We start from the raw sequence: 27,516 nt of genomic DNA, 5'->3' as shown, positions 1-27,516 counted from the left end.
CAAACATTGAACACACCACATCGCTTAAACATTGTTAACTGTTCGTATATACAACTGGGCAGAGTGTAAATCCAAAGTAACAGAAAGACTGCTCTATGGTCTAACAAACCTCATTCTAAAATTTTTTGTCGCACCACAGCCCCTCCCACAAACACTGTCCCGGTATAAAAGCAGACGGCGGGACCCCGACTGAATTCGAACCTGCAGCGGACGGTTGGAGCCGGATCCAGCATGTCCGACGTGGTTTCACTCCCATTCGTTTGGGAAACGCGTCATCAGGAGCGTAAAATTTCTCTTGATTCGTACCTTTTGTAGTGAAGGAGACAGAAAGTAACTAAAACCTGCCGAAACCCGGGATCGAACCAGGGACCTTTAGATCTTCAGTCTAACGCTCTCCCAACTGAGCTATTTCGGCTTCACGTCAAACGCAGTATTCTGTCGTTCTTTTGGAGGATTTTCTATCCCCGGGTGGAATTGCCCCTCTCGCTCATTCCTCACTTCGGGCAATGTGACCCGACCAGATCTCGGAGCTCAGGTTCTGTTAATGTAAAGCTGCAGTGTTGATAAAGATACAAAGCTGACACAGCACGGGGGACCTCACCGTGTTGGACACAGCGTGAAATGCAATGACATGTTCAAATAAAGTTACAGAGCACAACACATGTGTAAAATTCCCTGTTCTTTTCTCCACACTGACGGGTTGCGAAGGGAGAGACGGGCCGAAGTCTCACTGAGCCGCACTGATCACGAGCCAAATCAAGTTCAATCTTCAGCTGCAGGTATGGTGCTGAGCCCCACACAGAAGTGAAAATGCCCGTGGTTCTTAGTTCCTCGCACAGTGGGCTACTGAGCAATACAGGAAGGGCTAATGATCATCTTAATGCTCAAGTTATCAGGGGCCACGGACTCTCTGATTCCAGGCTTGCACACGTTGGTAAGTTTCAAAATTTGCATTTTTCACACTGGCAATGAAAATAATCGATAGCCGTGCCTGTGATAAGCTAAGTTTGTTCGGGAGATGCAGTGGGCAAGGAGATATACGGAAGACTGATAAAAACCGTGACTGCCCTGACACTGTGAGCTGCAGTTAAATGTTGGCAACATTTAAAGTCAGCCAGTCTAAATTTGACAGAAATCAAGTCCTGCTGACTTTGAAACAGCACGCATTTTACAGAAATCAAGAATGTGCATTTAGTATCGCTGTATGAAGAGTGATGTTGAGCAGCGGTGTGGAAAGTTGAATCAGGGGCGGAGCATTGTTCCGTAAGGGTGCATTGCATGGTGGCAATTCAAACAGCCCCAAAACGCACTGTTTCCTGAACCGGGAATCGAACCCGGGCCGCGGCGGTGAGAGCGCCGAATCCTAACCACTAGACCACCAGGGAAGCTGCAGCCAGCCTCCTGGCAGCAAGCACATCAACGCAGCTTTTCATGCTTGCTCCTTTGCAATTCAGATCCTTTCGCGCCAGGCAAACTGTTCGGACAAAATTATATTTTTTACATGAGAACACAACAGACGTGTTCGCGAAAGCACGGCACCAAGTGCGGGTAGGCATCCACTTGAAATCGATTTCCTCCTGTGTTTTTCTCTGGATGTTGTCTCTCTCGGTGCTGGGCGAACAATTCATTGATGCATTTGTCCTGAACTGAAGCCTTTTGCCCATCTCGCGGGGTCAGAGCCGCTCTGTCTGTCTATTACCTGCCTGTGACCGTTATCGGCAACATGCCGCCTGTTCAACTTTCAACAGCAAACCCAGAAAGACAAAAGAACAGTCTCTCAGCCCCGGTGGCAAAGGATGTTAATCCAAATATATCCCCCGTGAGAGTCTGTGTGCATTGGCTTCCTTATAAAGTTTGTACTGGAAATGTGCGGGAAAAGCGTAAAATTATGAAAACATCCTGATGGCCCGTACGGGGATCGAACCCGCGACCTTGGCGCTATTAGCACCACGCTCTCACCAACTGAGCTAACCGGCCACAATGCTCCCGTTGGCCAGGCTCGAACCTAGGCTGGGAAATTGTCTCTCAGGCTCACACTGGGTGACCGAGTTACTGCACAAACATTGAACACACCACATCGCTTAAACATTGTTAACTGTTCGTATATACAACTGGGCAGAGTGTAAATCCAAAGTAACAGAAAGACTGCTCTATGGTCTAACAAACCTCATTCTAAAATTTTTTGTCGCACCACAGCCCCTCCCACAAACACTGTCCCGGTATAAAAGCAGACGGCGGGACCCCGACTGAATTCGAACCTGCAGCGGACGGTTGGAGCCGGATCCAGCATGTCCGACGTGGTTTCACTCCCATTCGTTTGGGAAACGCGTCATCAGGAGCGTAAAATTTCTCTTGATTCGTACCTTTTGTAGTGAAGGAGACAGAAAGTAACTAAAACCTGCCGAAACCCGGGATCGAACCAGGGACCTTTAGATCTTCAGTCTAACGCTCTCCCAACTGAGCTATTTCGGCTTCACGTCAAACGCAGTATTCTGTCGTTCTTTTGGAGGATTTTCTATCCCCGGGTGGAATTGCCCCTCTCGCTCATTCCTCACTTCGGGCAATGTGACCCGACCAGATCTCGGAGCTCAGGTTCTGTTAATGTAAAGCTGCAGTGTTGATAAAGATACAAAGCTGACACAGCACGGGGGACCTCACCGTGTTGGACACAGCGTGAAATGCAATGACATGTTCAAATAAAGTTACAGAGCACAACACATGTGTAAAATTCCCTGTTCTTTTCTCCACACTGACGGGTTGCGAAGGGAGAGACGGGCCGAAGTCTCACTGAGCCGCACTGATCACGAGCCAAATCAAGTTCAATCTTCAGCTGCAGGTATGGTGCTGAGCCCCACACAGAAGTGAAAATGCCCGTGGTTCTTAGTTCCTCGCACAGTGGGCTACTGAGCAATACAGGAAGGGCTAATGATCATCTTAATGCTCAAGTTATCAGGGGCCACGGACTCTCTGATTCCAGGCTTGCACACGTTGGTAAGTTTCAAAATTTGCATTTTTCACACTGGCAATGAAAATAATCGATAGCCGTGCCTGTGATAAGCTAAGTTTGTTCGGGAGATGCAGTGGGCAAGGAGATATACGGAAGACTGATAAAAACCGTGACTGCCCTGACACTGTGAGCTGCAGTTAAATGTTGGCAACATTTAAAGTCAGCCAGTCTAAATTTGACAGAAATCAAGTCCTGCTGACTTTGAAACAGCACGCATTTTACAGAAATCAAGAATGTGCATTTAGTATCGCTGTATGAAGAGTGATGTTGAGCAGCGGTGTGGAAAGTTGAATCAGGGGCGGAGCATTGTTCCGTAAGGGTGCATTGCATGGTGGCAATTCAAACAGCCCCAAAACGCACTGTTCCCTGACCGGGAATCGAACCCGGGCCGCGGCGGTGAGAGCGCCGAATCCTAACCACTAGACCACCAGGGAAGCTGCAGCCAGCCTCCTGGCAGCAAGCACATCAACGCAGCTTTTCATGCTTGCTCCTTTGCAATTCAGATCCTTTCGCGCCAGGCAAACTGTTCGGACAAAATTATATTTTTTACATGAGAACACAACAGACGTGTTCGCGAAAGCACGGCACCAAGTGCGGGTAGGCATCCACTTGAAATCGATTTCCTCCTGTGTTTTTCTCTGGATGTTGTCTCTCTCGGTGCTGGGCGAACAATTCATTGATGCATTTGTCCTGAACTGAAGCCTTTTACCCATCTCGCGGGGTCAGAGCCGCTCTGTCTGTGTATTACCTGCCTGTGACACTTATCGGCAACATGCCGCCTGTTCAACTTTCAACAGCAAACCCAGAAAGACAAAAGAACAGAAAGATGTGTCTCTCAGCCCCGGTGGCAAAGGATGTTAATCCAAATATATCCCCCGTGAGAGTCTGTGTGCATTGGCTTCCTTATAAAGTTTGTATTGGAAATGTGCGGGAAAAGCGTAAAATTATGAAAACATCCTGATGGCCCGTACGGGGATCGAACCCGCGACCTTGGCGTTATTAGCACCACGCTCTCACCAACTGAGCTAACCGGCCACAATGCTCCCGTTGGCCAGGCTCGAACCTAGGCTGGAAAATTGTCTTTCAGGCTCACACTGGGTGACCGAGTTACTGCACAAACATTGAACACACCACATCGCTGAAACATTGTTAACTGTTCGTATATACAACTGGGCAGAGTGTAAATCCAAAGTAACAGAAAGACTGGTCTAACAAACCTCATTCTAAAAATTTTTGTCGCACCACAGCCCCTCCCACAAACACTGTCCCGGTATAAAAGCAGACGGCGGGACCCCGACTGAATTCGAACCTGCAGCGGACGGTTGGAGCCGGATCCAGCATGTCCGACGTGGTGTCACTCCCATTCGTTTGGGAAACGCGTCATCAGGAGCGTAAAATTTCTCTTGATTCGTACCTTTTGTAGTGAAGGAGACAGAAAGTAACTAAAACCTGCCGAAACCCGGGATCGAACCAGGGACCTTTAGATCTTCAGTCTAACGCTCTCCCAACTGAGCTATTTCGGCTTCACGTCAAACGCAGTATTCTGTCGTTCTTTTGGAGGATTTTCTATCCCCGGGTGGAATTGCCCCTCTCGCTCATTCCTCACTTCGGGCAATGTGACCCGACCAGATCTCGGAGCTCAGGTTCTGTTAATGTAAAGCTGCAGTGTTGATAAAGATACAAAGCTGACACAGCACGGGGGACCTCACCGTGTTGGACACAGCGTGAAATGCAATGACATGTTCAAATAAAGTTACAGAGCACAACACATGTGTAAAATTCCCTGTTCTTTTCTCCACACTGATGGGTTGCGAAGGGAGAGACGGGCCGAAGTCTCACTGAGCCGCACTGATCACGAGCCAAATCAAGTTCAATCTTCAGCTGCAGGTATGGTGCTGAGCCCCACACAGAAGTGAAAATGCCCGTGGTTCTTAGTTCCTCGCACAGTGGGCTACTGAGCAATACAGGAAGGGCTAATGATCATCTTAATGCTCAAGTTATCAGGGGCCACGGACTCTCTGATTCCAGGCTTGCACACGTTGGTAAGTTTCAAAATTTGCATTTTTCACACTGGCAATGAAAATAATCGATAGCCGTGCCTGTGATAAGCTAAGTTTGTTCGGGAGATGCAGTGGGCAAGGAGATATACGGAAGACTGATAAAAACCGTGACTGCCCTGACACTGTGAGCTGCAGTTAAATGTTGGCAACATTTAAAGTCAGCCAGTCTAAATTTGACAGAAATCAAGTCCTGCTGACTTTGAAACAGCACGCATTTTACAGAAATCAAGAATGTGCATTTTGTATCGCTGTATGAAGAGTGATGTTGAGCAGCGGTGTGGAAAGTTGAATCAGGGGCGGAGCATTGTTCCGTAAGGGTGCATTGCATGGTGGCAATTCAAACAGTCCCAAAACGCACTGTTCCCTGACCGGGAATCGAACCCGGGCCGCGGCGGTGAGAGCGCCGAATCCTAACCACTAGACCACCAGGGAAGCTGCAGCCAGCCTCCTGGCAGCAAGCACATCAACGCAGCTTTTCATGCTTGCTCCTTTGCAATTCAGATCCTTTCGCGCCAGGCAAACTGTTCGGACAAAATTATATTTTTTACATGAGAACACAACAGACGTGTTCGCGAAAGCACGGCACCAAGTGCGGGTAGGCATCCACTTGAAATCGATTTCCTCCTGTGTTTTTCTCTGGATGTTGTCTCTCTCGGTGCTGGGCGAACAATTCATTGATGCATTTGTCCTGAACTGAAGCCTTTTACCCATCTCGCGGGGTCAGAGCCGCTCTGTCTGTGTATTACCTGCCTGTGACACTTATCGGCAACATGCCGCCTGTTCAACTTTCAACAGCAAACCCAGAAAGACAAAAGAACAGAAAGATGTGTCTCTCAGCCCCGGTGGCAAAGGATGTTAATCCAAATATATCCCCCGTGAGAGTCTGTGTGCATTGGCTTCCTTATAAAGTTTGTATTGGAAATGTGCGGGAAAAGCGTAAAATTATGAAAACATCCTGATGGCCCGTACGGGGATCGAACCCGCGACCTTGGCGTTATTAGCACCACGCTCTCACCAACTGAGCTAACCGGCCACAATGCTCCCGTTGGCCAGGCTCGAACCTAGGCTGGAAAATTGTCTTTCAGGCTCACACTGGGTGACCGAGTTACTGCACAAACATTGAACACACCACATCGCTGAAACATTGTTAACTGTTCGTATATACAACTGGGCAGAGTGTAAATCCAAAGTAACAGAAAGACTGGTCTAACAAACCTCATTCTAAAAATTTTTGTCGCACCACAGCCCCTCCCACAAACACTGTCCCGGTATAAAAGCAGACGGCGGGACCCCGACTGAATTCGAACCTGCAGCGGACGGTTGGAGCCGGATCCAGCATGTCCGACGTGGTGTCACTCCCATTCGTTTGGGAAACGCGTCATCAGGAGCGTAAAATTTCTCTTGATTCGTACCTTTTGTAGTGAAGGAGACAGAAAGTAACTAAAACCTGCCGAAACCCGGGATCGAACCAGGGACCTTTAGATCTTCAGTCTAACGCTCTCCCAACTGAGCTATTTCGGCTTCACGTCAAACGCAGTATTCTGTCGTTCTTTTGGAGGATTTTCTATCCCCGGGTGGAATTGCCCCTCTCGCTCATTCCTCACTTCGGGCAATGTGACCCGACCAGATCTCGGAGCTCAGGTTCTGTTAATGTAAAGCTGCAGTGTTGATAAAGATACAAAGCTGACACAGCACGGGGGACCTCACCGTGTTGGACACAGCGTGAAATGCAATGACATGTTCAAATAAAGTTACAGAGCACAACACATGTGTAAAATTCCCTGTTCTTTTCTCCACACTGATGGGTTGCGAAGGGAGAGACGGGCCGAAGTCTCACTGAGCCGCACTGATCACGAGCCAAATCAAGTTCAATCTTCAGCTGCAGGTATGGTGCTGAGCCCCACACAGAAGTGAAAATGCCCGTGGTTCTTAGTTCCTCGCACAGTGGGCTACTGAGCAATACAGGAAGGGCTAATGATCATCTTAATGCTCAAGTTATCAGGGGCCACGGACTCTCTGATTCCAGGCTTGCACACGTTGGTAAGTTTCAAAATTTGCATTTTTCACACTGGCAATGAAAATAATCGATAGCCGTGCCTGTGATAAGCTAAGTTTGTTCGGGAGATGCAGTGGGCAAGGAGATATACGGAAGACTGATAAAAACCGTGACTGCCCTGACACTGTGAGCTGCAGTTAAATGTTGGCAACATTTAAAGTCAGCCAGTCTAAATTTGACAGAAATCAAGTCCTGCTGACTTTGAAACAGCACGCATTTTACAGAAATCAAGAATGTGCATTTTGTATCGCTGTATGAAGAGTGATGTTGAGCAGCGGTGTGGAAAGTTGAATCAGGGGCGGAGCATTGTTCCGTAAGGGTGCATTGCATGGTGGCAATTCAAACAGCCCCAAAACGCACTGTTCCCTGACCGGGAATCGAACCCGGGCCGCGGCGGTGAGAGCGCCGAATCCTAACCACTAGACCACCAGGGAAGCTGCAGCCAGCCTCCTGGCAGCAAGCACATCAACGCAGCTTTTCATGCTTGCTCCTTTGCAATTCAGATCCTTTCGCGCCAGGCAAACTGTTCGGACAAAATTATATTTTTTACATGAGAACACAACAGACGTGTTCGCGAAAGCACGGCACCAAGTGCGGGTAGGCATCCACTTGAAATCGATTTCCTCCTGTGTTTTTCTCTGGATGTTGTCTCTCTCGGTGCTGGGCGAACAATTCATTGATGCATTTGTCCTGAACTGAAGCCTTTTACCCATCTCGCGGGGTCAGAGCCGCTCTGTCTGTGTATTACCTGCCTGTGACACTTATCGGCAACATGCCGCCTGTTCAACAGCAAACCCAGAAAGACAAAAGAACAGAAAGATGTGTCTCTCAGCCCCGGTGGCAAAGGATGTTAATCCAAATATATCCCCCGTGAGAGTCTGTGTGCATTGGCTTCCTTATAAAGTTTGTATTGGAAATGTGCGGGAAAAGCGTAAAATTATGAAAACATCCTGATGGCCCGTACGGGGATCGAACCCGCGACCTTGGCGTTATTAGCACCACGCTCTCACCAACTGAGCTAACCGGCCACAATGCTCCCGTTGGCCAGGCTCGGAAATTGTCTTTCAGGCTCACACTGGGTGACCGAGTTACTGCACAAACATTGAACACACCACATCGCTTAAACATTGTTAACTGTTCGTATATACAACTGGGCAGAGTGTAAATCCAAAGTAACAGAAAGACTGGTCTAACAAACCTCATTCTAAAATTTTTTGTCGCACCACAGCCCCTCCCACAAAAACTGTCCCGGTATAAAAGCAGACGGCGGGACCCCGACTGAATTCGAACCTGCAGCGGACGGTTGGAGCCGGATCCAGCATGTCCGACGTGGTTTCACTCCCATTCGTTTGGGAAACGCGTCATCAGGAGCGTAAAATTTCTCTTGATTCGTACCTTTTGTAGTGAAGGAGACAGAAAGTAACTAAAACCTGCCGAAACCCGGGATCGAACCAGGGACCTTTAGATCTTCAGTCTAACGCTCTCCCAACTGAGCTATTTCGGCTTCACGTCAAACGCAGTATTCTGTCGTTCTTTTGGAGGATTTTCTATCCCCGGGTGGAATTGCCCCTCTCGCTCATTCCTCACTTCGGGCAATGTGACCCGACCAGATCTCGGAGCTCAGGTTCTGTTAATGTAAAGCTGCAGTGTTGATAAAGATACAAAGCTGACACAGCACGGGGGACCTCACCGTGTTGGACACAGCGTGAAATGCAATGACATGTTCAAATAAAGTTACAGAGCACAACACATGTGTAAAATTCCCTGTTCTTTTCTCCACACTGATGGGTTGCGAAGGGAGAGACGGGCCGAAGTCTCACTGAGCCGCACTGATCACGAGCCAAATCAAGTTCAATCTTCAGCTGCAGGTATGGTGCTGAGCCCCACACAGAAGTGAAAATGCCCGTGGTTCTTAGTTCCTCGCACAGTGGGCTACTGAGCAATACAGGAAGGGCTAATGATCATCTTAATGCTCAAGTTATCAGGGGCCACGGACTCTCTGATTCCAGGCTTGCACACGTTGGTAAGTTTCAAAATTTGCATTTTTCACACTGGCAATGAAAATAATCGATAGCCGTGCCTGTGATAAGCTAAGTTTGTTCGGGAGATGCAGTGGGCAAGGAGATATACGGAAGACTGATAAAAACCGTGACTGCCCTGACACTGTGAGCTGCAGTTAAATGTTGGCAACATTTAAAGTCAGCCAGTCTAAATTTGACAGAAATCAAGTCCTGCTGACTTTGAAACAGCACGCATTTTACAGAAATCAAGAATGTGCATTTTGTATCGCTGTATGAAGAGTGATGTTGAGCAGCGGTGTGGAAAGTTGAATCAGGGGCGGAGCATTGTTCCGTAAGGGTGCATTGCATGGTGGCAATTCAAACAGCCCCAAAACGCACTGTTCCCTGACCGGGAATCGAACCCGGGCCGCGGCGGTGAGAGCGCCGAATCCTAACCACTAGACCACCAGGGAAGCTGCAGCCAGCCTCCTGGCAGCAAGCACATCAACGCAGCTTTTCATGCTTGCTCCTTTGCAATTCAGATCCTTTCGCGCCAGGCAAACTGTTCGGACAAAATTATATTTTTTACATGAGAACACAACAGACGTGTTCGCGAAAGCACGGCACCAAGTGCGGGTAGGCATCCACTTGAAATCGATTTCCTCCTGTGTTTTTCTCTGGATGTTGTCTCTCTCGGTGCTGGGCGAACAATTCATTGATGCATTTGTCCTGAACTGAAGCCTTTTACCCATCTCGCGGGGTCAGAGCCGCTCTGTCTGTGTATTACCTGCCTGTGACACTTATCGGCAACATGCCGCCTGTTCAACAGCAAACCCAGAAAGACAAAAGAACAGAAAGATGTGTCTCTCAGCCCCGGTGGCAAAGGATGTTAATCCAAATATATCCCCCGTGAGAGTCTGTGTGCATTGGCTTCCTTATAAAGTTTGTATTGGAAATGTGCGGGAAAAGCGTAAAATTATGAAAACATCCTGATGGCCCGTACGGGGATCGAACCCGCGACCTTGGCGTTATTAGCACCACGCTCTCACCAACTGAGCTAACCGGCCACAATGCTCCCGTTGGCCAGGCTCGGAAATTGTCTTTCAGGCTCACACTGGGTGACCGAGTTACTGCACAAACATTGAACACACCACATCGCTTAAACATTGTTAACTGTTCGTATATACAACTGGGCAGAGTGTAAATCCAAAGTAACAGAAAGACTGGTCTAACAAACCTCATTCTAAAATTTTTTGTCGCACCACAGCCCCTCCCACAAAAACTGTCCCGGTATAAAAGCAGACGGCGGGACCCCGACTGAATTCGAACCTGCAGCGGACGGTTGGAGCCGGATCCAGCATGTCCGACGTGGTTTCACTCCCATTCGTTTGGGAAACGCGTCATCAGGAGCGTAAAATTTCTCTTGATTCGTACCTTTTGTAGTGAAGGAGACAGAAAGTAACTAAAACCTGCCGAAACCCGGGATCGAACCAGGGACCTTTAGATCTTCAGTCTAACGCTCTCCCAACTGAGCTATTTCGGCTTCACGTCAAACGCAGTATTCTGTCGTTCTTTTGGAGGATTTTCTATCCCCGGGTGGAATTGCCCCTCTCGCTCATTCCTCACTTCGGGCAATGTGACCCGACCAGATCTCGGAGCTCAGGTTCTGTTAATGTAAAGCTGCAGTGTTGATAAAGATACAAAGCTGACACAGCACGGGGGACCTCACCGTGTTGGACACAGCGTGAAATGCAATGACATGTTCAAATAAAGTTACAGAGCACAACACATGTGTAAAATTCCCTGTTCTTTTCTCCACACTGATGGGTTGCGAAGGGAGAGACGGGCCGAAGTCTCACTGAGCCGCACTGATCACGAGCCAAATCAAGTTCAATCTTCAGCTGCAGGTATGGTGCTGAGCCCCACACAGAAGTGAAAATGCCCGTGGTTCTTAGTTCCTCGCACAGTGGGCTACTGAGCAATACAGGAAGGGCTAATGATCATCTTAATGCTCAAGTTATCAGGGGCCACGGACTCTCTGATTCCAGGCTTGCACACGTTGGTAAGTTTCAAAATTTGCATTTTTCACACTGGCAATGAAAATAATCGATAGCCGTGCCTGTGATAAGCTAAGTTTGTTCGGGAGATGCAGTGGGCAAGGAGATATACGGAAGACTGATAAAAACCGTGACTGCCCTGACACTGTGAGCTGCAGTTAAATGTTGGCAACATTTAAAGTCAGCCAGTCTAAATTTGACAGAAATCAAGTCCTGCTGACTTTGAAACAGCACGCATTTTACAGAAATCAAGAATGTGCATTTTGTATCGCTGTATGAAGAGTGATGTTGAGCAGCGGTGTGGAAAGTTGAATCAGGGGCGGAGCATTGTTCCGTAAGGGTGCATTGCATGGTGGCAATTCAAACAGCCCCAAAACGCACTGTTCCCTGACCGGGAATCGAACCCGGGCCGCGGCGGTGAGAGCGCCGAATCCTAACCACTAGACCACCAGGGAAGCTGCAGCCAGCCTCCTGGCAGCAAGCACATCAACGCAGCTTTTCATGCTTGCTCCTTTGCAATTCAGATCCTTTCGCGCCAGGCAAACTGTTCGGACAAAATTATATTTTTTACATGAGAACACAACAGACGTGTTCGCGAAAGCACGGCACCAAGTGCGGGTAGGCATCCACTTGAAATCGATTTCCTCCTGTGTTTTTCTCTGGATGTTGTCTCTCTCGGTGCTGGGCGAACAATTCATTGATGCATTTGTCCTGAACTGAAGCCTTTTACCCATCTCGCGGGGTCAGAGCCGCTCTGTCTGTGTATTACCTGCCTGTGACACTTATCGGCAACATGCCGCCTGTTCAACTTTCAACAGCAAACCCAGAAAGACAAAAGAACAGAAAGATGTGTCTCTCAGCCCCGGTGGCAAAGGATGTTAATCCAAATATATCCCCCGTGAGAGTCTGTGTGCATTGGCTTCCTTATAAAGTTTGTATTGGAAATGTGCGGGAAAAGCGTAAAATTATGAAAACATCCTGATGGCCCGTACGGGGATCGAACCCGCGACCTTGGCGTTATTAGCACCACGCTCTCACCAACTGAGCTAACCGGCCACAATGCTCCCGTTGGCCAGGCTCGGAAATTGTCTTTCAGGCTCACACTGGGTGACCGAGTTACTGCACAAACATTGAACACACCACATCGCTTAAACATTGTTAACTGTTCGTATATACAACTGGGCAGAGTGTAAATCCAAAGTAACAGAAAGACTGGTCTAACAAACCTCATTCTAAAATTTTTTGTCGCACCACAGCCCCTCCCACAAAAACTGTCCCGGTATAAAAGCAGACGGCGGGACCCCGACTGAATTCGAACCTGCAGCGGACGGTTGGAGCCGGATCCAGCATGTCCGACGTGGTTTCACTCCCATTCGTTTGGGAAACGCGTCATCAGGAGCGTAAAATTTCTCTTGATTCGTACCTTTTGTAGTGAAGGAGACAGAAAGTAACTAAAACCTGCCGAAACCCGGGATCGAACCAGGGACCTTTAGATCTTCAGTCTAACGCTCTCCCAACTGAGCTATTTCGGCTTCACGTCAAACGCAGTATTCTGTCGTTCTTTTGGAGGATTTTCTATCCCCGGGTGGAATTGCCCCTCTCGCTCATTCCTCACTTCGGGCAATGTGACCCGACCAGATCTCGGAGCTCAGGTTCTGTTAATGTAAAGCTGCAGTGTTGATAAAGATACAAAGCTGACACAGCACGGGGGACCTCACCGTGTTGGACACAGCGTGAAATGCAATGACATGTTCAAATAAAGTTACAGAGCACAACACATGTGTAAAATTCCCTGTTCTTTTCTCCACACTGATGGGTTGCGAAGGGAGAGACGGGCCGAAGTCTCACTGAGCCGCACTGATCACGAGCCAAATCAAGTTCAATCTTCAGCTGCAGGTATGGTGCTGAGCCCCACACAGAAGTGAAAATGCCCGTGGTTCTTAGTTCCTCGCACAGTGGGCTACTGAGCAATACAGGAAGGGCTAATGATCATCTTAATGCTCAAGTTATCAGGGGCCACGGACTCTCTGATTCCAGGCTTGCACACGTTGGTAAGTTTCAAAATTTGCATTTTTCACACTGGCAATGAAAATAATCGATAGCCGTGCCTGTGATAAGCTAAGTTTGTTCGGGAGATGCAGTGGGCAAGGAGATATACGGAAGACTGATAAAAACCGTGACTGCCCTGACACTGTGAGCTGCAGTTAAATGTTGGCAACATTTAAAGTCAGCCAGTCTAAATTTGACAGAAATCAAGTCCTGCTGACTTTGAAACAGCACGCATTTTACAGAAATCAAGAATGTGCATTTTGTATCGCTGTATGAAGAGTGATGTTGAGCAGCGGTGTGGAAATTTGAATCAGGGGCGGAGCATTGTTCCGTAAGGGTGCATTGCATGGTGGCAATTCAAACAGCCCCAAAACGCACTGTTCCCTGACCGGGAATCGAACCCGGGCCGCGGCGGTGAGAGCGCCGAATCCTAACCACTAGACCACCAGGGAAGCTGCAGCCAGCCTCCTGGCAGCAAGCACATCAACGCAGCTTTTCATGCTTGCTCCTTTGCAATTCAGATCCTTTCGCGCCAGGCAAACTGTTCGGACAAAATTATATTTTTTACATGAGAACACAACAGACGTGTTCGCGAAAGCACGGCACCAAGTGCGGGTAGGCATCCACTTGAAATCGATTTCCTCCTGTGTTTTTCTCTGGATGTTGTCTCTCTCGGTGCTGGGCGAACAATTCATTGATGCATTTGTCCTGAACTGAAGCCTTTTACCCATCTCGCGGGGTCAGAGCCGCTCTGTCTGTGTATTACCTGCCTGTGACACTTATCGGCAACATGCCGCCTGTTCAACAGCAAACCCAGAAAGACAAAAGAACAGAAAGATGTGTCTCTCAGCCCCGGTGGCAAAGGATGTTAATCCAAATATATCCCCCGTGAGAGTCTGTGTGCATTGGCTTCCTTATAAAGTTTGTATTGGAAATGTGCGGGAAAAGCGTAAAATTATGAAAACATCCTGATGGCCCGTACGGGGATCGAACCCGCGACCTTGGCGTTATTAGCACCACGCTCTCACCAACTGAGCTAACCGGCCACAATGCTCCCGTTGGCCAGGCTCGGAAATTGTCTTTCAGGCTCACACTGGGTGACCGAGTTACTGCACAAACATTGAACACACCACATCGCTTAAACATTGTTAACTGTTCGTATATACAACTGGGCAGAGTGTAAATCCAAAGTAACAGAAAGACTGGTCTAACAAACCTCATTCTAAAATTTTTTGTCGCACCACAGCCCCTCCCACAAAAACTGTCCCGGTATAAAAGCAGACGGCGGGACCCCGACTGAATTCGAACCTGCAGCGGACGGTTGGAGCCGGATCCAGCATGTCCGACGTGGTTTCACTCCCATTCGTTTGGGAAACGCGTCATCAGGAGCGTAAAATTTCTCTTGATTCGTACCTTTTGTAGTGAAGGAGACAGAAAGTAACTAAAACCTGCCGAAACCCGGGATCGAACCAGGGACCTTTAGATCTTCAGTCTAACGCTCTCCCAACTGAGCTATTTCGGCTTCACGTCAAACGCAGTATTCTGTCGTTCTTTTGGAGGATTTTCTATCCCCGGGTGGAATTGCCCCTCTCGCTCATTCCTCACTTCGGGCAATGTGACCCGACCAGATCTCGGAGCTCAGGTTCTGTTAATGTAAAGCTGCAGTGTTGATAAAGATACAAAGCTGACACAGCACGGGGGACCTCACCGTGTTGGACACAGCGTGAAATGCAATGACATGTTCAAATAAAGTTACAGAGCACAACACATGTGTAAAATTCCCTGTTCTTTTCTCCACACTGATGGGTTGCGAAGGGAGAGACGGGCCGAAGTCTCACTGAGCCGCACTGATCACGAGCCAAATCAAGTTCAATCTTCAGCTGCAGGTATGGTGCTGAGCCCCACACAGAAGTGAAAATGCCCGTGGTTCTTAGTTCCTCGCACAGTGGGCTACTGAGCAATACAGGAAGGGCTAATGATCATCTTAATGCTCAAGTTATCAGGGGCCACGGACTCTCTGATTCCAGGCTTGCACACGTTGGTAAGTTTCAAAATTTGCATTTTTCACACTGGCAATGAAAATAATCGATAGCCGTGCCTGTGATAAGCTAAGTTTGTTCGGGAGATGCAGTGGGCAAGGAGATATACGGAAGACTGATAAAAACCGTGACTGCCCTGACACTGTGAGCTGCAGTTAAATGTTGGCAACATTTAAAGTCAGCCAGTCTAAATTTGACAGAAATCAAGTCCTGCTGACTTTGAAACAGCACGCATTTTACAGAAATCAAGAATGTGCATTTTGTATCGCTGTATGAAGAGTGATGTTGAGCAGCGGTGTGGAAAGTTGAATCAGGGGCGGAGCATTGTTCCGTAAGGGTGCATTGCATGGTGGCAATTCAAACAGCCCCAAAACGCACTGTTCCCTGACCGGGAATCGAACCCGGGCCGCGGCGGTGAGAGCGCCGAATCCTAACCACTAGACCACCAGGGAAGCTGCAGCCAGCCTCCTGGCAGCAAGCACATCAACGCAGCTTTTCATGCTTGCTCCTTTGCAATTCAGATCCTTTCGCGCCAGGCAAACTGTTCGGACAAAATTATATTTTTTACATGAGAACACAACAGACGTGTTCGCGAAAGCACGGCACCAAGTGCGGGTAGGCATCCACTTGAAATCGATTTCCTCCTGTGTTTTTCTCTGGATGTTGTCTCTCTCGGTGCTGGGCGAACAATTCATTGATGCATTTGTCCTGAACTGAAGCCTTTTACCCATCTCGCGGGGTCAGAGCCGCTCTGTCTGTGTATTACCTGCCTGTGACACTTATCGGCAACATGCCGCCTGTTCAACAGCAAACCCAGAAAGACAAAAGAACAGAAAGATGTGTCTCTCAGCCCCGGTGGCAAAGGATGTTAATCCAAATATATCCCCCGTGAGAGTCTGTGTGCATTGGCTTCCTTATAAAGTTTGTATTGGAAATGTGCGGGAAAAGCGTAAAATTATGAAAACATCCTGATGGCCCGTACGGGGATCGAACCCGCGACCTTGGCGTTATTAGCACCACGCTCTCACCAACTGAGCTAACCGGCCACAATGCTCCCGTTGGCCAGGCTCGGAAATTGTCTTTCAGGCTCACACTGGGTGACCGAGTTACTGCACAAACATTGAACACACCACATCGCTTAAACATTGTTAACTGTTCGTATATACAACTGGGCAGAGTGTAAATCCAAAGTAACAGAAAGACTGGTCTAACAAACCTCATTCTAAAATTTTTTGTCGCACCACAGCCCCTCCCACAAAAACTGTCCCGGTATAAAAGCAGACGGCGGGACCCCGACTGAATTCGAACCTGCAGCGGACGGTTGGAGCCGGATCCAGCATGTCCGACGTGGTTTCACTCCCATTCGTTTGGGAAACGCGTCATCAGGAGCGTAAAATTTCTCTTGATTCGTACCTTTTGTAGTGAAGGAGACAGAAAGTAACTAAAACCTGCCGAAACCCGGGATCGAACCAGGGACCTTTAGATCTTCAGTCTAACGCTCTCCCAACTGAGCTATTTCGGCTTCACGTCAAACGCAGTATTCTGTCGTTCTTTTGGAGGATTTTCTATCCCCGGGTGGAATTGCCCCTCTCGCTCATTCCTCACTTCGGGCAATGTGACCCGACCAGATCTCGGAGCTCAGGTTCTGTTAATGTAAAGCTGCAGTGTTGATAAAGATACAAAGCTGACACAGCACGGGGGACCTCACCGTGTTGGACACAGCGTGAAATGCAATGACATGTTCAAATAAAGTTACAGAGCACAACACATGTGTAAAATTCCCTGTTCTTTTCTCCACACTGATGGGTTGCGAAGGGAGAGACGGGCCGAAGTCTCACTGAGCCGCACTGATCACGAGCCAAATCAAGTTCAATCTTCAGCTGCAGGTATGGTGCTGAGCCCCACACAGAAGTGAAAATGCCCGTGGTTCTTAGTTCCTCGCACAGTGGGCTACTGAGCAATACAGGAAGGGCTAATGATCATCTTAATGCTCAAGTTATCAGGGGCCACGGACTCTCTGATTCCAGGCTTGCACACGTTGGTAAGTTTCAAAATTTGCATTTTTCACACTGGCAATGAAAATAATCGATAGCCGTGCCTGTGATAAGCTAAGTTTGTTCGGGAGATGCAGTGGGCAAGGAGATATACGGAAGACTGATAAAAACCGTGACTGCCCTGACACTGTGAGCTGCAGTTAAATGTTGGCAACATTTAAAGTCAGCCAGTCTAAATTTGACAGAAATCAAGTCCTGCTGACTTTGAAACAGCACGCATTTTACAGAAATCAAGAATGTGCATTTTGTATCGCTGTATGAAGAGTGATGTTGAGCAGCGGTGTGGAAAGTTGAATCAGGGGCGGAGCATTGTTCCGTAAGGGTGCATTGCATGGTGGCAATTCAAACAGCCCCAAAACGCACTGTTCCCTGACCGGGAATCGAACCCGGGCCGCGGCGGTGAGAGCGCCGAATCCTAACCACTAGACCACCAGGGAAGCTGCAGCCAGCCTCCTGGCAGCAAGCACATCAACGCAGCTTTTCATGCTTGCTCCTTTGCAATTCAGATCCTTTCGCGCCAGGCAAACTGTTCGGACAAAATTATATTTTTTACATGAGAACACAACAGACGTGTTCGCGAAAGCACGGCACCAAGTGCGGGTAGGCATCCACTTGAAATCGATTTCCTCCTGTGTTTTTCTCTGGATGTTGTCTCTCTCGGTGCTGGGCGAACAATTCATTGATGCATTTGTCCTGAACTGAAGCCTTTTACCCATCTCGCGGGGTCAGAGCCGCTCTGTCTGTGTATTACCTGCCTGTGACACTTATCGGCAACATGCCGCCTGTTCAACAGCAAACCCAGAAAGACAAAAGAACAGAAAGATGTGTCTCTCAGCCCCGGTGGCAAAGGATGTTAATCCAAATATATCCCCCGTGAGAGTCTGTGTGCATTGGCTTCCTTATAAAGTTTGTATTGGAAATGTGCGGGAAAAGCGTAAAATTATGAAAACATCCTGATGGCCCGTACGGGGATCGAACCCGCGACCTTGGCGTTATTAGCACCACGCTCTCACCAACTGAGCTAACCGGCCACAATGCTCCCGTTGGCCAGGCTCGGAAATTGTCTTTCAGGCTCACACTGGGTGACCGAGTTACTGCACAAACATTGAACACACCACATCGCTTAAACATTGTTAACTGTTCGTATATACAACTGGGCAGAGTGTAAATCCAAAGTAACAGAAAGACTGGTCTAACAAACCTCATTCTAAAATTTTTTGTCGCACCACAGCCCCTCCCACAAAAACTGTCCCGGTATAAAAGCAGACGGCGGGACCCCGACTGAATTCGAACCTGCAGCGGACGGTTGGAGCCGGATCCAGCATGTCCGACGTGGTTTCACTCCCATTCGTTTGGGAAACGCGTCATCAGGAGCGTAAAATTTCTCTTGATTCGTACCTTTTGTAGTGAAGGAGACAGAAAGTAACTAAAACCTGCCGAAACCCGGGATCGAACCAGGGACCTTTAGATCTTCAGTCTAACGCTCTCCCAACTGAGCTATTTCGGCTTCACGTCAAACGCAGTATTCTGTCGTTCTTTTGGAGGATTTTCTATCCCCGGGTGGAATTGCCCCTCTCGCTCATTCCTCACTTCGGGCAATGTGACCCGACCAGATCTCGGAGCTCAGGTTCTGTTAATGTAAAGCTGCAGTGTTGATAAAGATACAAAGCTGACACAGCACGGGGGACCTCACCGTGTTGGACACAGCGTGAAATGCAATGACATGTTCAAATAAAGTTACAGAGCACAACACATGTGTAAAATTCCCTGTTCTTTTCTCCACACTGATGGGTTGCGAAGGGAGAGACGGGCCGAAGTCTCACTGAGCCGCACTGATCACGAGCCAAATCAAGTTCAATCTTCAGCTGCAGGTATGGTGCTGAGCCCCACACAGAAGTGAAAATGCCCGTGGTTCTTAGTTCCTCGCACAGTGGGCTACTGAGCAATACAGGAAGGGCTAATGATCATCTTAATGCTCAAGTTATCAGGGGCCACGGACTCTCTGATTCCAGGCTTGCACACGTTGGTAAGTTTCAAAATTTGCATTTTTCACACTGGCAATGAAAATAATCGATAGCCGTGCCTGTGATAAGCTAAGTTTGTTCGGGAGATGCAGTGGGCAAGGAGATATACGGAAGACTGATAAAAACCGTGACTGCCCTGACACTGTGAGCTGCAGTTAAATGTTGGCAACATTTAAAGTCAGCCAGTCTAAATTTGACAGAAATCAAGTCCTGCTGACTTTGAAACAGCACGCATTTTACAGAAATCAAGAATGTGCATTTTGTATCGCTGTATGAAGAGTGATGTTGAGCAGCGGTGTGGAAAGTTGAATCAGGGGCGGAGCATTGTTCCGTAAGGGTGCATTGCATGGTGGCAATTCAAACAGCCCCAAAACGCACTGTTCCCTGACCGGGAATCGAACCCGGGCCGCGGCGGTGAGAGCGCCGAATCCTAACCACTAGACCACCAGGGAAGCTGCAGCCAGCCTCCTGGCAGCAAGCACATCAACGCAGCTTTTCATGCTTGCTCCTTTGCAATTCAGATCCTTTCGCGCCAGGCAAACTGTTCGGACAAAATTATATTTTTTACATGAGAACACAACAGACGTGTTCGCGAAAGCACGGCACCAAGTGCGGGTAGGCATCCACTTGAAATCGATTTCCTCCTGTGTTTTTCTCTGGATGTTGTCTCTCTCGGTGCTGGGCGAACAATTCATTGATGCATTTGTCCTGAACTGAAGCCTTTTACCCATCTCGCGGGGTCAGAGCCGCTCTGTCTGTGTATTACCTGCCTGTGACACTTATCGGCAACATGCCGCCTGTTCAACAGCAAACCCAGAAAGACAAAAGAACAGAAAGATGTGTCTCTCAGCCCCGGTGGCAAAGGATGTTAATCCAAATATATCCCCCGTGAGAGTCTGTGTGCATTGGCTTCCTTATAAAGTTTGTATTGGAAATGTGCGGGAAAAGCGTAAAATTATGAAAACATCCTGATGGCCCGTACGGGGATCGAACCCGCGACCTTGGCGTTATTAGCACCACGCTCTCACCAACTGAGCTAACCGGCCACAATGCTCCCGTTGGCCAGGCTCGGAAATTGTCTTTCAGGCTCACACTGGGTGACCGAGTTACTGCACAAACATTGAACACACCACATCGCTTAAACATTGTTAACTGTTCGTATATACAACTGGGCAGAGTGTAAATCCAAAGTAACAGAAAGACTGGTCTAACAAACCTCATTCTAAAATTTTTTGTCGCACCACAGCCCCTCCCACAAAAACTGTCCCGGTATAAAAGCAGACGGCGGGACCCCGACTGAATTCGAACCTGCAGCGGACGGTTGGAGCCGGATCCAGCATGTCCGACGTGGTTTCACTCCCATTCGTTTGGGAAACGCGTCATCAGGAGCGTAAAATTTCTCTTGATTCGTACCTTTTGTAGTGAAGGAGACAGAAAGTAACTAAAACCTGCCGAAACCCGGGATCGAACCAGGGACCTTTAGATCTTCAGTCTAACGCTCTCCCAACTGAGCTATTTCGGCTTCACGTCAAACGCAGTATTCTGTCGTTCTTTTGGAGGATTTTCTATCCCCGGGTGGAATTGCCCCTCTCGCTCATTCCTCACTTCGGGCAATGTGACCCGACCAGATCTCGGAGCTCAGGTTCTGTTAATGTAAAGCTGCAGTGTTGATAAAGATACAAAGCTGACACAGCACGGGGGACCTCACCGTGTTGGACACAGCGTGAAATGCAATGACATGTTCAAATAAAGTTACAGAGCACAACACATGTGTAAAATTCCCTGTTCTTTTCTCCACACTGATGGGTTGCGAAGGGAGAGACGGGCCGAAGTCTCACTGAGCCGCACTGATCACGAGCCAAATCAAGTTCAATCTTCAGCTGCAGGTATGGTGCTGAGCCCCACACAGAAGTGAAAATGCCCGTGGTTCTTAGTTCCTCGCACAGTGGGCTACTGAGCAATACAGGAAGGGCTAATGATCATCTTAATGCTCAAGTTATCAGGGGCCACGGACTCTCTGATTCCAGGCTTGCACACGTTGGTAAGTTTCAAAATTTGCATTTTTCACACTGGCAATGAAAATAATCGATAGCCGTGCCTGTGATAAGCTAAGTTTGTTCGGGAGATGCAGTGGGCAAGGAGATATACGGAAGACTGATAAAAACCGTGACTGCCCTGACACTGTGAGCTGCAGTTAAATGTTGGCAACATTTAAAGTCAGCCAGTCTAAATTTGACAGAAATCAAGTCCTGCTGACTTTGAAACAGCACGCATTTTACAGAAATCAAGAATGTGCATTTTGTATCGCTGTATGAAGAGTGATGTTGAGCAGCGGTGTGGAAAGTTGAATCAGGGGCGGAGCATTGTTCCGTAAGGGTGCATTGCATGGTGGCAATTCAAACAGCCCCAAAACGCACTGTTCCCTGACCGGGAATCGAACCCGGGCCGCGGCGGTGAGAGCGCCGAATCCTAACCACTAGACCACCAGGGAAGCTGCAGCCAGCCTCCTGGCAGCAAGCACATCAACGCAGCTTTTCATGCTTGCTCCTTTGCAATTCAGATCCTTTCGCGCCAGGCAAACTGTTCGGACAAAATTATATTTTTTACATGAGAACACAACAGACGTGTTCGCGAAAGCACGGCACCAAGTGCGGGTAGGCATCCACTTGAAATCGATTTCCTCCTGTGTTTTTCTCTGGATGTTGTCTCTCTCGGTGCTGGGCGAACAATTCATTGATGCATTTGTCCTGAACTGAAGCCTTTTACCCATCTCGCGGGGTCAGAGCCGCTCTGTCTGTGTATTACCTGCCTGTGACACTTATCGGCAACATGCCGCCTGTTCAACAGCAAACCCAGAAAGACAAAAGAACAGAAAGATGTGTCTCTCAGCCCCGGTGGCAAAGGATGTTAATCCAAATATATCCCCCGTGAGAGTCTGTGTGCATTGGCTTCCTTATAAAGTTTGTATTGGAAATGTGCGGGAAAAGCGTAAAATTATGAAAACATCCTGATGGCCCGTACGGGGATCGAACCCGCGACCTTGGCGTTATTAGCACCACGCTCTCACCAACTGAGCTAACCGGCCACAATGCTCCCGTTGGCCAGGCTCGGAAATTGTCTTTCAGGCTCACACTGGGTGACCGAGTTACTGCACAAACATTGAACACACCACATCGCTTAAACATTGTTAACTGTTCGTATATACAACTGGGCAGAGTGTAAATCCAAAGTAACAGAAAGACTGGTCTAACAAACCTCATTCTAAAATTTTTTGTCGCACCACAGCCCCTCCCACAAAAACTGTCCCGGTATAAAAGCAGACGGCGGGACCCCGACTGAATTCGAACCTGCAGCGGACGGTTGGAGCCGGATCCAGCATGTCCGACGTGGTTTCACTCCCATTCGTTTGGGAAACGCGTCATCAGGAGCGTAAAATTTCTCTTGATTCGTACCTTTTGTAGTGAAGGAGACAGAAAGTAACTAAAACCTGCCGAAACCCGGGATCGAACCAGGGACCTTTAGATCTTCAGTCTAACGCTCTCCCAACTGAGCTATTTCGGCTTCACGTCAAACGCAGTATTCTGTCGTTCTTTTGGAGGATTTTCTATCCCCGGGTGGAATTGCCCCTCTCGCTCATTCCTCACTTCGGGCAATGTGACCCGACCAGATCTCGGAGCTCAGGTTCTGTTAATGTAAAGCTGCAGTGTTGATAAAGATACAAAGCTGACACAGCACGGGGGACCTCACCGTGTTGGACACAGCGTGAAATGCAATGACATGTTCAAATAAAGTTACAGAGCACAACACATGTGTAAAATTCCCTGTTCTTTTCTCCACACTGATGGGTTGCGAAGGGAGAGACGGGCCGAAGTCTCACTGAGCCGCACTGATCACGAGCCAAATCAAGTTCAATCTTCAGCTGCAGGTATGGTGCTGAGCCCCACACAGAAGTGAAAATGCCCGTGGTTCTTAGTTCCTCGCACAGTGGGCTACTGAGCAATACAGGAAGGGCTAATGATCATCTTAATGCTCAAGTTATCAGGGGCCACGGACTCTCTGATTCCAGGCTTGCACACGTTGGTAAGTTTCAAAATTTGCATTTTTCACACTGGCAATGAAAATAATCGATAGCCGTGCCTGTGATAAGCTAAGTTTGTTCGGGAGATGCAGTGGGCAAGGAGATATACGGAAGACTGATAAAAACCGTGACTGCCCTGACACTGTGAGCTGCAGTTAAATGTTGGCAACATTTAAAGTCAGCCAGTCTAAATTTGACAGAAATCAAGTCCTGCTGACTTTGAAACAGCACGCATTTTACAGAAATCAAGAATGTGCATTTTGTATCGCTGTATGAAGAGTGATGTTGAGCAGCGGTGTGGAAAGTTGAATCAGGGGCGGAGCATTGTTCCGTAAGGGTGCATTGCATGGTGGCAATTCAAACAGCCCCAAAACGCACTGTTCCCTGACCGGGAATCGAACCCGGGCCGCGGCGGTGAGAGCGCCGAATCCTAACCACTAGACCACCAGGGAAGCTGCAGCCAGCCTCCTGGCAGCAAGCACATCAACGCAGCTTTTCATGCTTGCTCCTTTGCAATTCAGATCCTTTCGCGCCAGGCAAACTGTTCGGACAAAATTATATTTTTTACATGAGAACACAACAGACGTGTTCGCGAAAGCACGGCACCAAGTGCGGGTAGGCATCCACTTGAAATCGATTTCCTCCTGTGTTTTTCTCTGGATGTTGTCTCTCTCGGTGCTGGGCGAACAATTCATTGATGCATTTGTCCTGAACTGAAGCCTTTTACCCATCTCGCGGGGTCAGAGCCGCTCTGTCTGTGTATTACCTGCCTGTGACACTTATCGGCAACATGCCGCCTGTTCAACAGCAAACCCAGAAAGACAAAAGAACAGAAAGATGTGTCTCTCAGCCCCGGTGGCAAAGGATGTTAATCCAAATATATCCCCCGTGAGAGTCTGTGTGCATTGGCTTCCTTATAAAGTTTGTATTGGAAATGTGCGGGAAAAGCGTAAAATTATGAAAACATCCTGATGGCCCGTACGGGGATCGAACCCGCGACCTTGGCGTTATTAGCACCACGCTCTCACCAACTGAGCTAACCGGCCACAATGCTCCCGTTGGCCAGGCTCGGAAATTGTCTTTCAGGCTCACACTGGGTGACCGAGTTACTGCACAAACATTGAACACACCACATCGCTTAAACATTGTTAACTGTTCGTATATACAACTGGGCAGAGTGTAAATCCAAAGTAACAGAAAGACTGGTCTAACAAACCTCATTCTAAAATTTTTTGTCGCACCACAGCCCCTCCCACAAAAACTGTCCCGGTATAAAAGCAGACGGCGGGACCCCGACTGAATTCGAACCTGCAGCGGACGGTTGGAGCCGGATCCAGCATGTCCGACGTGGTTTCACTCCCATTCGTTTGGGAAACGCGTCATCAGGAGCGTAAAATTTCTCTTGATTCGTACCTTTTGTAGTGAAGGAGACAGAAAGTAACTAAAACCTGCCGAAACCCGGGATCGAACCAGGGACCTTTAGATCTTCAGTCTAACGCTCTCCCAACTGAGCTATTTCGGCTTCACGTCAAACGCAGTATTCTGTCGTTCTTTTGGAGGATTTTCTATCCCCGGGTGGAATTGCCCCTCTCGCTCATTCCTCACTTCGGGCAATGTGACCCGACCAGATCTCGGAGCTCAGGTTCTGTTAATGTAAAGCTGCAGTGTTGATAAAGATACAAAGCTGACACAGCACGGGGGACCTCACCGTGTTGGACACAGCGTGAAATGCAATGACATGTTCAAATAAAGTTACAGAGCACAACACATGTGTAAAATTCCCTGTTCTTTTCTCCACACTGATGGGTTGCGAAGGGAGAGACGGGCCGAAGTCTCACTGAGCCGCACTGATCACGAGCCAAATCAAGTTCAATCTTCAGCTGCAGGTATGGTGCTGAGCCCCACACAGAAGTGAAAATGCCCGTGGTTCTTAGTTCCTCGCACAGTGGGCTACTGAGCAATACAGGAAGGGCTAATGATCATCTTAATGCTCAAGTTATCAGGGGCCACGGACTCTCTGATTCCAGGCTTGCACACGTTGGTAAGTTTCAAAATTTGCATTTTTCACACTGGCAATGAAAATAATCGATAGCCGTGCCTGTGATAAGCTAAGTTTGTTCGGGAGATGCAGTGGGCAAGGAGATATACGGAAGACTGATAAAAACCGTGACTGCCCTGACACTGTGAGCTGCAGTTAAATGTTGGCAACATTTAAAGTCAGCCAGTCTAAATTTGACAGAAATCAAGTCCTGCTGACTTTGAAACAGCACGCATTTTACAGAAATCAAGAATGTGCATTTTGTATCGCTGTATGAAGAGTGATGTTGAGCAGCGGTGTGGAAAGTTGAATCAGGGGCGGAGCATTGTTCCGTAAGGGTGCATTGCATGGTGGCAATTCAAACAGCCCCAAAACGCACTGTTCCCTGACCGGGAATCGAACCCGGGCCGCGGCGGTGAGAGCGCCGAATCCTAACCACTAGACCACCAGGGAAGCTGCAGCCAGCCTCCTGGCAGCAAGCACATCAACGCAGCTTTTCATGCTTGCTCCTTTGCAATTCAGATCCTTTCGCGCCAGGCAAACTGTTCGGACAAAATTATATTTTTTACATGAGAACACAACAGACGTGTTCGCGAAAGCACGGCACCAAGTGCGGGTAGGCATCCACTTGAAATCGATTTCCTCCTGTGTTTTTCTCTGGATGTTGTCTCTCTCGGTGCTGGGCGAACAATTCATTGATGCATTTGTCCTGAACTGAAGCCTTTTACCCATCTCGCGGGGTCAGAGCCGCTCTGTCTGTGTATTACCTGCCTGTGACACTTATCGGCAACATGCCGCCTGTTCAACAGCAAACCCAGAAAGACAAAAGAACAGAAAGATGTGTCTCTCAGCCCCGGTGGCAAAGGATGTTAATCCAAATATATCCCCCGTGAGAGTCTGTGTGCATTGGCTTCCTTATAAAGTTTGTATTGGAAATGTGCGGGAAAAGCGTAAAATTATGAAAACATCCTGATGGCCCGTACGGGGATCGAACCCGCGACCTTGGCGTTATTAGCACCACGCTCTCACCAACTGAGCTAACCGGCCACAATGCTCCCGTTGGCCAGGCTCGGAAATTGTCTTTCAGGCTCACACTGGGTGACCGAGTTACTGCACAAACATTGAACACACCACATCGCTTAAACATTGTTAACTGTTCGTATATACAACTGGGCAGAGTGTAAATCCAAAGTAACAGAAAGACTGGTCTAACAAACCTCATTCTAAAATTTTTTGTCGCACCACAGCCCCTCCCACAAAAACTGTCCCGGTATAAAAGCAGACGGCGGGACCCCGACTGAATTCGAACCTGCAGCGGACGGTTGGAGCCGGATCCAGCATGTCCGACGTGGTTTCACTCCCATTCGTTTGGGAAACGCGTCATCAGGAGCGTAAAATTTCTCTTGATTCGTACCTTTTGTAGTGAAGGAGACAGAAAGTAACTAAAACCTGCCGAAACCCGGGATCGAACCAGGGACCTTTAGATCTTCAGTCTAACGCTCTCCCAACTGAGCTATTTCGGCTTCACGTCAAACGCAGTATTCTGTCGTTCTTTTGGAGGATTTTCTATCCCCGGGTGGAATTGCCCCTCTCGCTCATTCCTCACTTCGGGCAATGTGACCCGACCAGATCTCGGAGCTCAGGTTCTGTTAATGTAAAGCTGCAGTGTTGATAAAGATACAAAGCTGACACAGCACGGGGGACCTCACCGTGTTGGACACAGCGTGAAATGCAATGACATGTTCAAATAAAGTTACAGAGCACAACACATGTGTAAAATTCCCTGTTCTTTTCTCCACACTGATGGGTTGCGAAGGGAGAGACGGGCCGAAGTCTCACTGAGCCGCACTGATCACGAGCCAAATCAAGTTCAATCTTCAGCTGCAGGTATGGTGCTGAGCCCCACACAGAAGTGAAAATGCCCGTGGTTCTTAGTTCCTCGCACAGTGGGCTACTGAGCAATACAGGAAGGGCTAATGATCATCTTAATGCTCAAGTTATCAGGGGCCACGGACTCTCTGATTCCAGGCTTGCACACGTTGGTAAGTTTCAAA

The 27,516-nt window shown here is 48.4% G+C and overlaps 39 non-coding genes across 39 annotated transcripts; all 39 read right to left on the bottom strand.

Annotated features, from left to right (window-relative positions):
* Window positions 1–342: 342 nt before the first annotated feature.
* On the bottom strand, window positions 343–415 carry trnaf-gaa (transfer RNA phenylalanine (anticodon GAA)). Its single transcript has one exon. It is a non-coding gene; the product is annotated as a tRNA-Phe (tRNA).
* Window positions 416–1,903: 1,488 nt separating this feature from the next.
* On the bottom strand, window positions 1,904–1,977 carry trnai-aau (transfer RNA isoleucine (anticodon AAU)). The gene has a single exon. It is a non-coding gene; the product is annotated as a tRNA-Ile (tRNA).
* A 422-nt stretch (window positions 1,978–2,399) lies between these two features.
* Window positions 2,400–2,472, bottom strand: trnaf-gaa (transfer RNA phenylalanine (anticodon GAA)). Its single transcript has one exon. It is a non-coding gene; the product is annotated as a tRNA-Phe (tRNA).
* Window positions 2,473–3,369: 897 nt separating this feature from the next.
* Window positions 3,370–3,441, bottom strand: trnae-cuc (transfer RNA glutamic acid (anticodon CUC)). Its single transcript has one exon. It is a non-coding gene; the product is annotated as a tRNA-Glu (tRNA).
* Window positions 3,442–3,968: 527 nt separating this feature from the next.
* trnai-aau (transfer RNA isoleucine (anticodon AAU)) lies at window positions 3,969–4,042 on the bottom strand. The gene has a single exon. It is a non-coding gene; the product is annotated as a tRNA-Ile (tRNA).
* Window positions 4,043–4,457: 415 nt separating this feature from the next.
* On the bottom strand, window positions 4,458–4,530 carry trnaf-gaa (transfer RNA phenylalanine (anticodon GAA)). Its single transcript has one exon. It is a non-coding gene; the product is annotated as a tRNA-Phe (tRNA).
* An 897-nt stretch (window positions 4,531–5,427) lies between these two features.
* On the bottom strand, window positions 5,428–5,499 carry trnae-cuc (transfer RNA glutamic acid (anticodon CUC)). The gene has a single exon. It is a non-coding gene; the product is annotated as a tRNA-Glu (tRNA).
* Window positions 5,500–6,026: 527 nt separating this feature from the next.
* On the bottom strand, window positions 6,027–6,100 carry trnai-aau (transfer RNA isoleucine (anticodon AAU)). Its single transcript has one exon. It is a non-coding gene; the product is annotated as a tRNA-Ile (tRNA).
* Window positions 6,101–6,515: 415 nt separating this feature from the next.
* On the bottom strand, window positions 6,516–6,588 carry trnaf-gaa (transfer RNA phenylalanine (anticodon GAA)). The gene has a single exon. It is a non-coding gene; the product is annotated as a tRNA-Phe (tRNA).
* Window positions 6,589–7,485: 897 nt separating this feature from the next.
* trnae-cuc (transfer RNA glutamic acid (anticodon CUC)) lies at window positions 7,486–7,557 on the bottom strand. The gene has a single exon. It is a non-coding gene; the product is annotated as a tRNA-Glu (tRNA).
* Window positions 7,558–8,077: 520 nt separating this feature from the next.
* Window positions 8,078–8,151, bottom strand: trnai-aau (transfer RNA isoleucine (anticodon AAU)). The gene has a single exon. It is a non-coding gene; the product is annotated as a tRNA-Ile (tRNA).
* Window positions 8,152–8,554: 403 nt separating this feature from the next.
* On the bottom strand, window positions 8,555–8,627 carry trnaf-gaa (transfer RNA phenylalanine (anticodon GAA)). Its single transcript has one exon. It is a non-coding gene; the product is annotated as a tRNA-Phe (tRNA).
* An 897-nt stretch (window positions 8,628–9,524) lies between these two features.
* trnae-cuc (transfer RNA glutamic acid (anticodon CUC)) lies at window positions 9,525–9,596 on the bottom strand. Its single transcript has one exon. It is a non-coding gene; the product is annotated as a tRNA-Glu (tRNA).
* A 520-nt stretch (window positions 9,597–10,116) lies between these two features.
* trnai-aau (transfer RNA isoleucine (anticodon AAU)) lies at window positions 10,117–10,190 on the bottom strand. Its single transcript has one exon. It is a non-coding gene; the product is annotated as a tRNA-Ile (tRNA).
* A 403-nt stretch (window positions 10,191–10,593) lies between these two features.
* trnaf-gaa (transfer RNA phenylalanine (anticodon GAA)) lies at window positions 10,594–10,666 on the bottom strand. The gene has a single exon. It is a non-coding gene; the product is annotated as a tRNA-Phe (tRNA).
* An 897-nt stretch (window positions 10,667–11,563) lies between these two features.
* On the bottom strand, window positions 11,564–11,635 carry trnae-cuc (transfer RNA glutamic acid (anticodon CUC)). Its single transcript has one exon. It is a non-coding gene; the product is annotated as a tRNA-Glu (tRNA).
* A 527-nt stretch (window positions 11,636–12,162) lies between these two features.
* Window positions 12,163–12,236, bottom strand: trnai-aau (transfer RNA isoleucine (anticodon AAU)). Its single transcript has one exon. It is a non-coding gene; the product is annotated as a tRNA-Ile (tRNA).
* Window positions 12,237–12,639: 403 nt separating this feature from the next.
* On the bottom strand, window positions 12,640–12,712 carry trnaf-gaa (transfer RNA phenylalanine (anticodon GAA)). Its single transcript has one exon. It is a non-coding gene; the product is annotated as a tRNA-Phe (tRNA).
* An 897-nt stretch (window positions 12,713–13,609) lies between these two features.
* On the bottom strand, window positions 13,610–13,681 carry trnae-cuc (transfer RNA glutamic acid (anticodon CUC)). Its single transcript has one exon. It is a non-coding gene; the product is annotated as a tRNA-Glu (tRNA).
* A 520-nt stretch (window positions 13,682–14,201) lies between these two features.
* On the bottom strand, window positions 14,202–14,275 carry trnai-aau (transfer RNA isoleucine (anticodon AAU)). Its single transcript has one exon. It is a non-coding gene; the product is annotated as a tRNA-Ile (tRNA).
* A 403-nt stretch (window positions 14,276–14,678) lies between these two features.
* Window positions 14,679–14,751, bottom strand: trnaf-gaa (transfer RNA phenylalanine (anticodon GAA)). The gene has a single exon. It is a non-coding gene; the product is annotated as a tRNA-Phe (tRNA).
* Window positions 14,752–15,648: 897 nt separating this feature from the next.
* On the bottom strand, window positions 15,649–15,720 carry trnae-cuc (transfer RNA glutamic acid (anticodon CUC)). The gene has a single exon. It is a non-coding gene; the product is annotated as a tRNA-Glu (tRNA).
* A 520-nt stretch (window positions 15,721–16,240) lies between these two features.
* trnai-aau (transfer RNA isoleucine (anticodon AAU)) lies at window positions 16,241–16,314 on the bottom strand. Its single transcript has one exon. It is a non-coding gene; the product is annotated as a tRNA-Ile (tRNA).
* A 403-nt stretch (window positions 16,315–16,717) lies between these two features.
* On the bottom strand, window positions 16,718–16,790 carry trnaf-gaa (transfer RNA phenylalanine (anticodon GAA)). Its single transcript has one exon. It is a non-coding gene; the product is annotated as a tRNA-Phe (tRNA).
* An 897-nt stretch (window positions 16,791–17,687) lies between these two features.
* On the bottom strand, window positions 17,688–17,759 carry trnae-cuc (transfer RNA glutamic acid (anticodon CUC)). The gene has a single exon. It is a non-coding gene; the product is annotated as a tRNA-Glu (tRNA).
* A 520-nt stretch (window positions 17,760–18,279) lies between these two features.
* trnai-aau (transfer RNA isoleucine (anticodon AAU)) lies at window positions 18,280–18,353 on the bottom strand. The gene has a single exon. It is a non-coding gene; the product is annotated as a tRNA-Ile (tRNA).
* A 403-nt stretch (window positions 18,354–18,756) lies between these two features.
* trnaf-gaa (transfer RNA phenylalanine (anticodon GAA)) lies at window positions 18,757–18,829 on the bottom strand. The gene has a single exon. It is a non-coding gene; the product is annotated as a tRNA-Phe (tRNA).
* An 897-nt stretch (window positions 18,830–19,726) lies between these two features.
* trnae-cuc (transfer RNA glutamic acid (anticodon CUC)) lies at window positions 19,727–19,798 on the bottom strand. The gene has a single exon. It is a non-coding gene; the product is annotated as a tRNA-Glu (tRNA).
* Window positions 19,799–20,318: 520 nt separating this feature from the next.
* trnai-aau (transfer RNA isoleucine (anticodon AAU)) lies at window positions 20,319–20,392 on the bottom strand. Its single transcript has one exon. It is a non-coding gene; the product is annotated as a tRNA-Ile (tRNA).
* Window positions 20,393–20,795: 403 nt separating this feature from the next.
* trnaf-gaa (transfer RNA phenylalanine (anticodon GAA)) lies at window positions 20,796–20,868 on the bottom strand. The gene has a single exon. It is a non-coding gene; the product is annotated as a tRNA-Phe (tRNA).
* Window positions 20,869–21,765: 897 nt separating this feature from the next.
* trnae-cuc (transfer RNA glutamic acid (anticodon CUC)) lies at window positions 21,766–21,837 on the bottom strand. Its single transcript has one exon. It is a non-coding gene; the product is annotated as a tRNA-Glu (tRNA).
* A 520-nt stretch (window positions 21,838–22,357) lies between these two features.
* Window positions 22,358–22,431, bottom strand: trnai-aau (transfer RNA isoleucine (anticodon AAU)). Its single transcript has one exon. It is a non-coding gene; the product is annotated as a tRNA-Ile (tRNA).
* A 403-nt stretch (window positions 22,432–22,834) lies between these two features.
* On the bottom strand, window positions 22,835–22,907 carry trnaf-gaa (transfer RNA phenylalanine (anticodon GAA)). Its single transcript has one exon. It is a non-coding gene; the product is annotated as a tRNA-Phe (tRNA).
* Window positions 22,908–23,804: 897 nt separating this feature from the next.
* trnae-cuc (transfer RNA glutamic acid (anticodon CUC)) lies at window positions 23,805–23,876 on the bottom strand. Its single transcript has one exon. It is a non-coding gene; the product is annotated as a tRNA-Glu (tRNA).
* Window positions 23,877–24,396: 520 nt separating this feature from the next.
* trnai-aau (transfer RNA isoleucine (anticodon AAU)) lies at window positions 24,397–24,470 on the bottom strand. The gene has a single exon. It is a non-coding gene; the product is annotated as a tRNA-Ile (tRNA).
* A 403-nt stretch (window positions 24,471–24,873) lies between these two features.
* Window positions 24,874–24,946, bottom strand: trnaf-gaa (transfer RNA phenylalanine (anticodon GAA)). The gene has a single exon. It is a non-coding gene; the product is annotated as a tRNA-Phe (tRNA).
* Window positions 24,947–25,843: 897 nt separating this feature from the next.
* trnae-cuc (transfer RNA glutamic acid (anticodon CUC)) lies at window positions 25,844–25,915 on the bottom strand. The gene has a single exon. It is a non-coding gene; the product is annotated as a tRNA-Glu (tRNA).
* Window positions 25,916–26,435: 520 nt separating this feature from the next.
* On the bottom strand, window positions 26,436–26,509 carry trnai-aau (transfer RNA isoleucine (anticodon AAU)). Its single transcript has one exon. It is a non-coding gene; the product is annotated as a tRNA-Ile (tRNA).
* Window positions 26,510–26,912: 403 nt separating this feature from the next.
* trnaf-gaa (transfer RNA phenylalanine (anticodon GAA)) lies at window positions 26,913–26,985 on the bottom strand. The gene has a single exon. It is a non-coding gene; the product is annotated as a tRNA-Phe (tRNA).
* Window positions 26,986–27,516: the final 531 nt, after the last annotated feature.

The sequence above is a fragment of the Somniosus microcephalus genome, unplaced genomic scaffold (assembly GCF_052327205.1).
Source record: "Somniosus microcephalus isolate GS21.2 unplaced genomic scaffold, FLI_Smic_1.0 unresolved_chr4, whole genome shotgun sequence".
Taxonomy (NCBI): domain Eukaryota; kingdom Metazoa; phylum Chordata; class Chondrichthyes; order Squaliformes; family Somniosidae; genus Somniosus; species Somniosus microcephalus.
The sequence above is the reverse complement of the archived record's forward strand: the minus strand, read 5'-3'. Positions and strand labels throughout refer to the sequence as shown.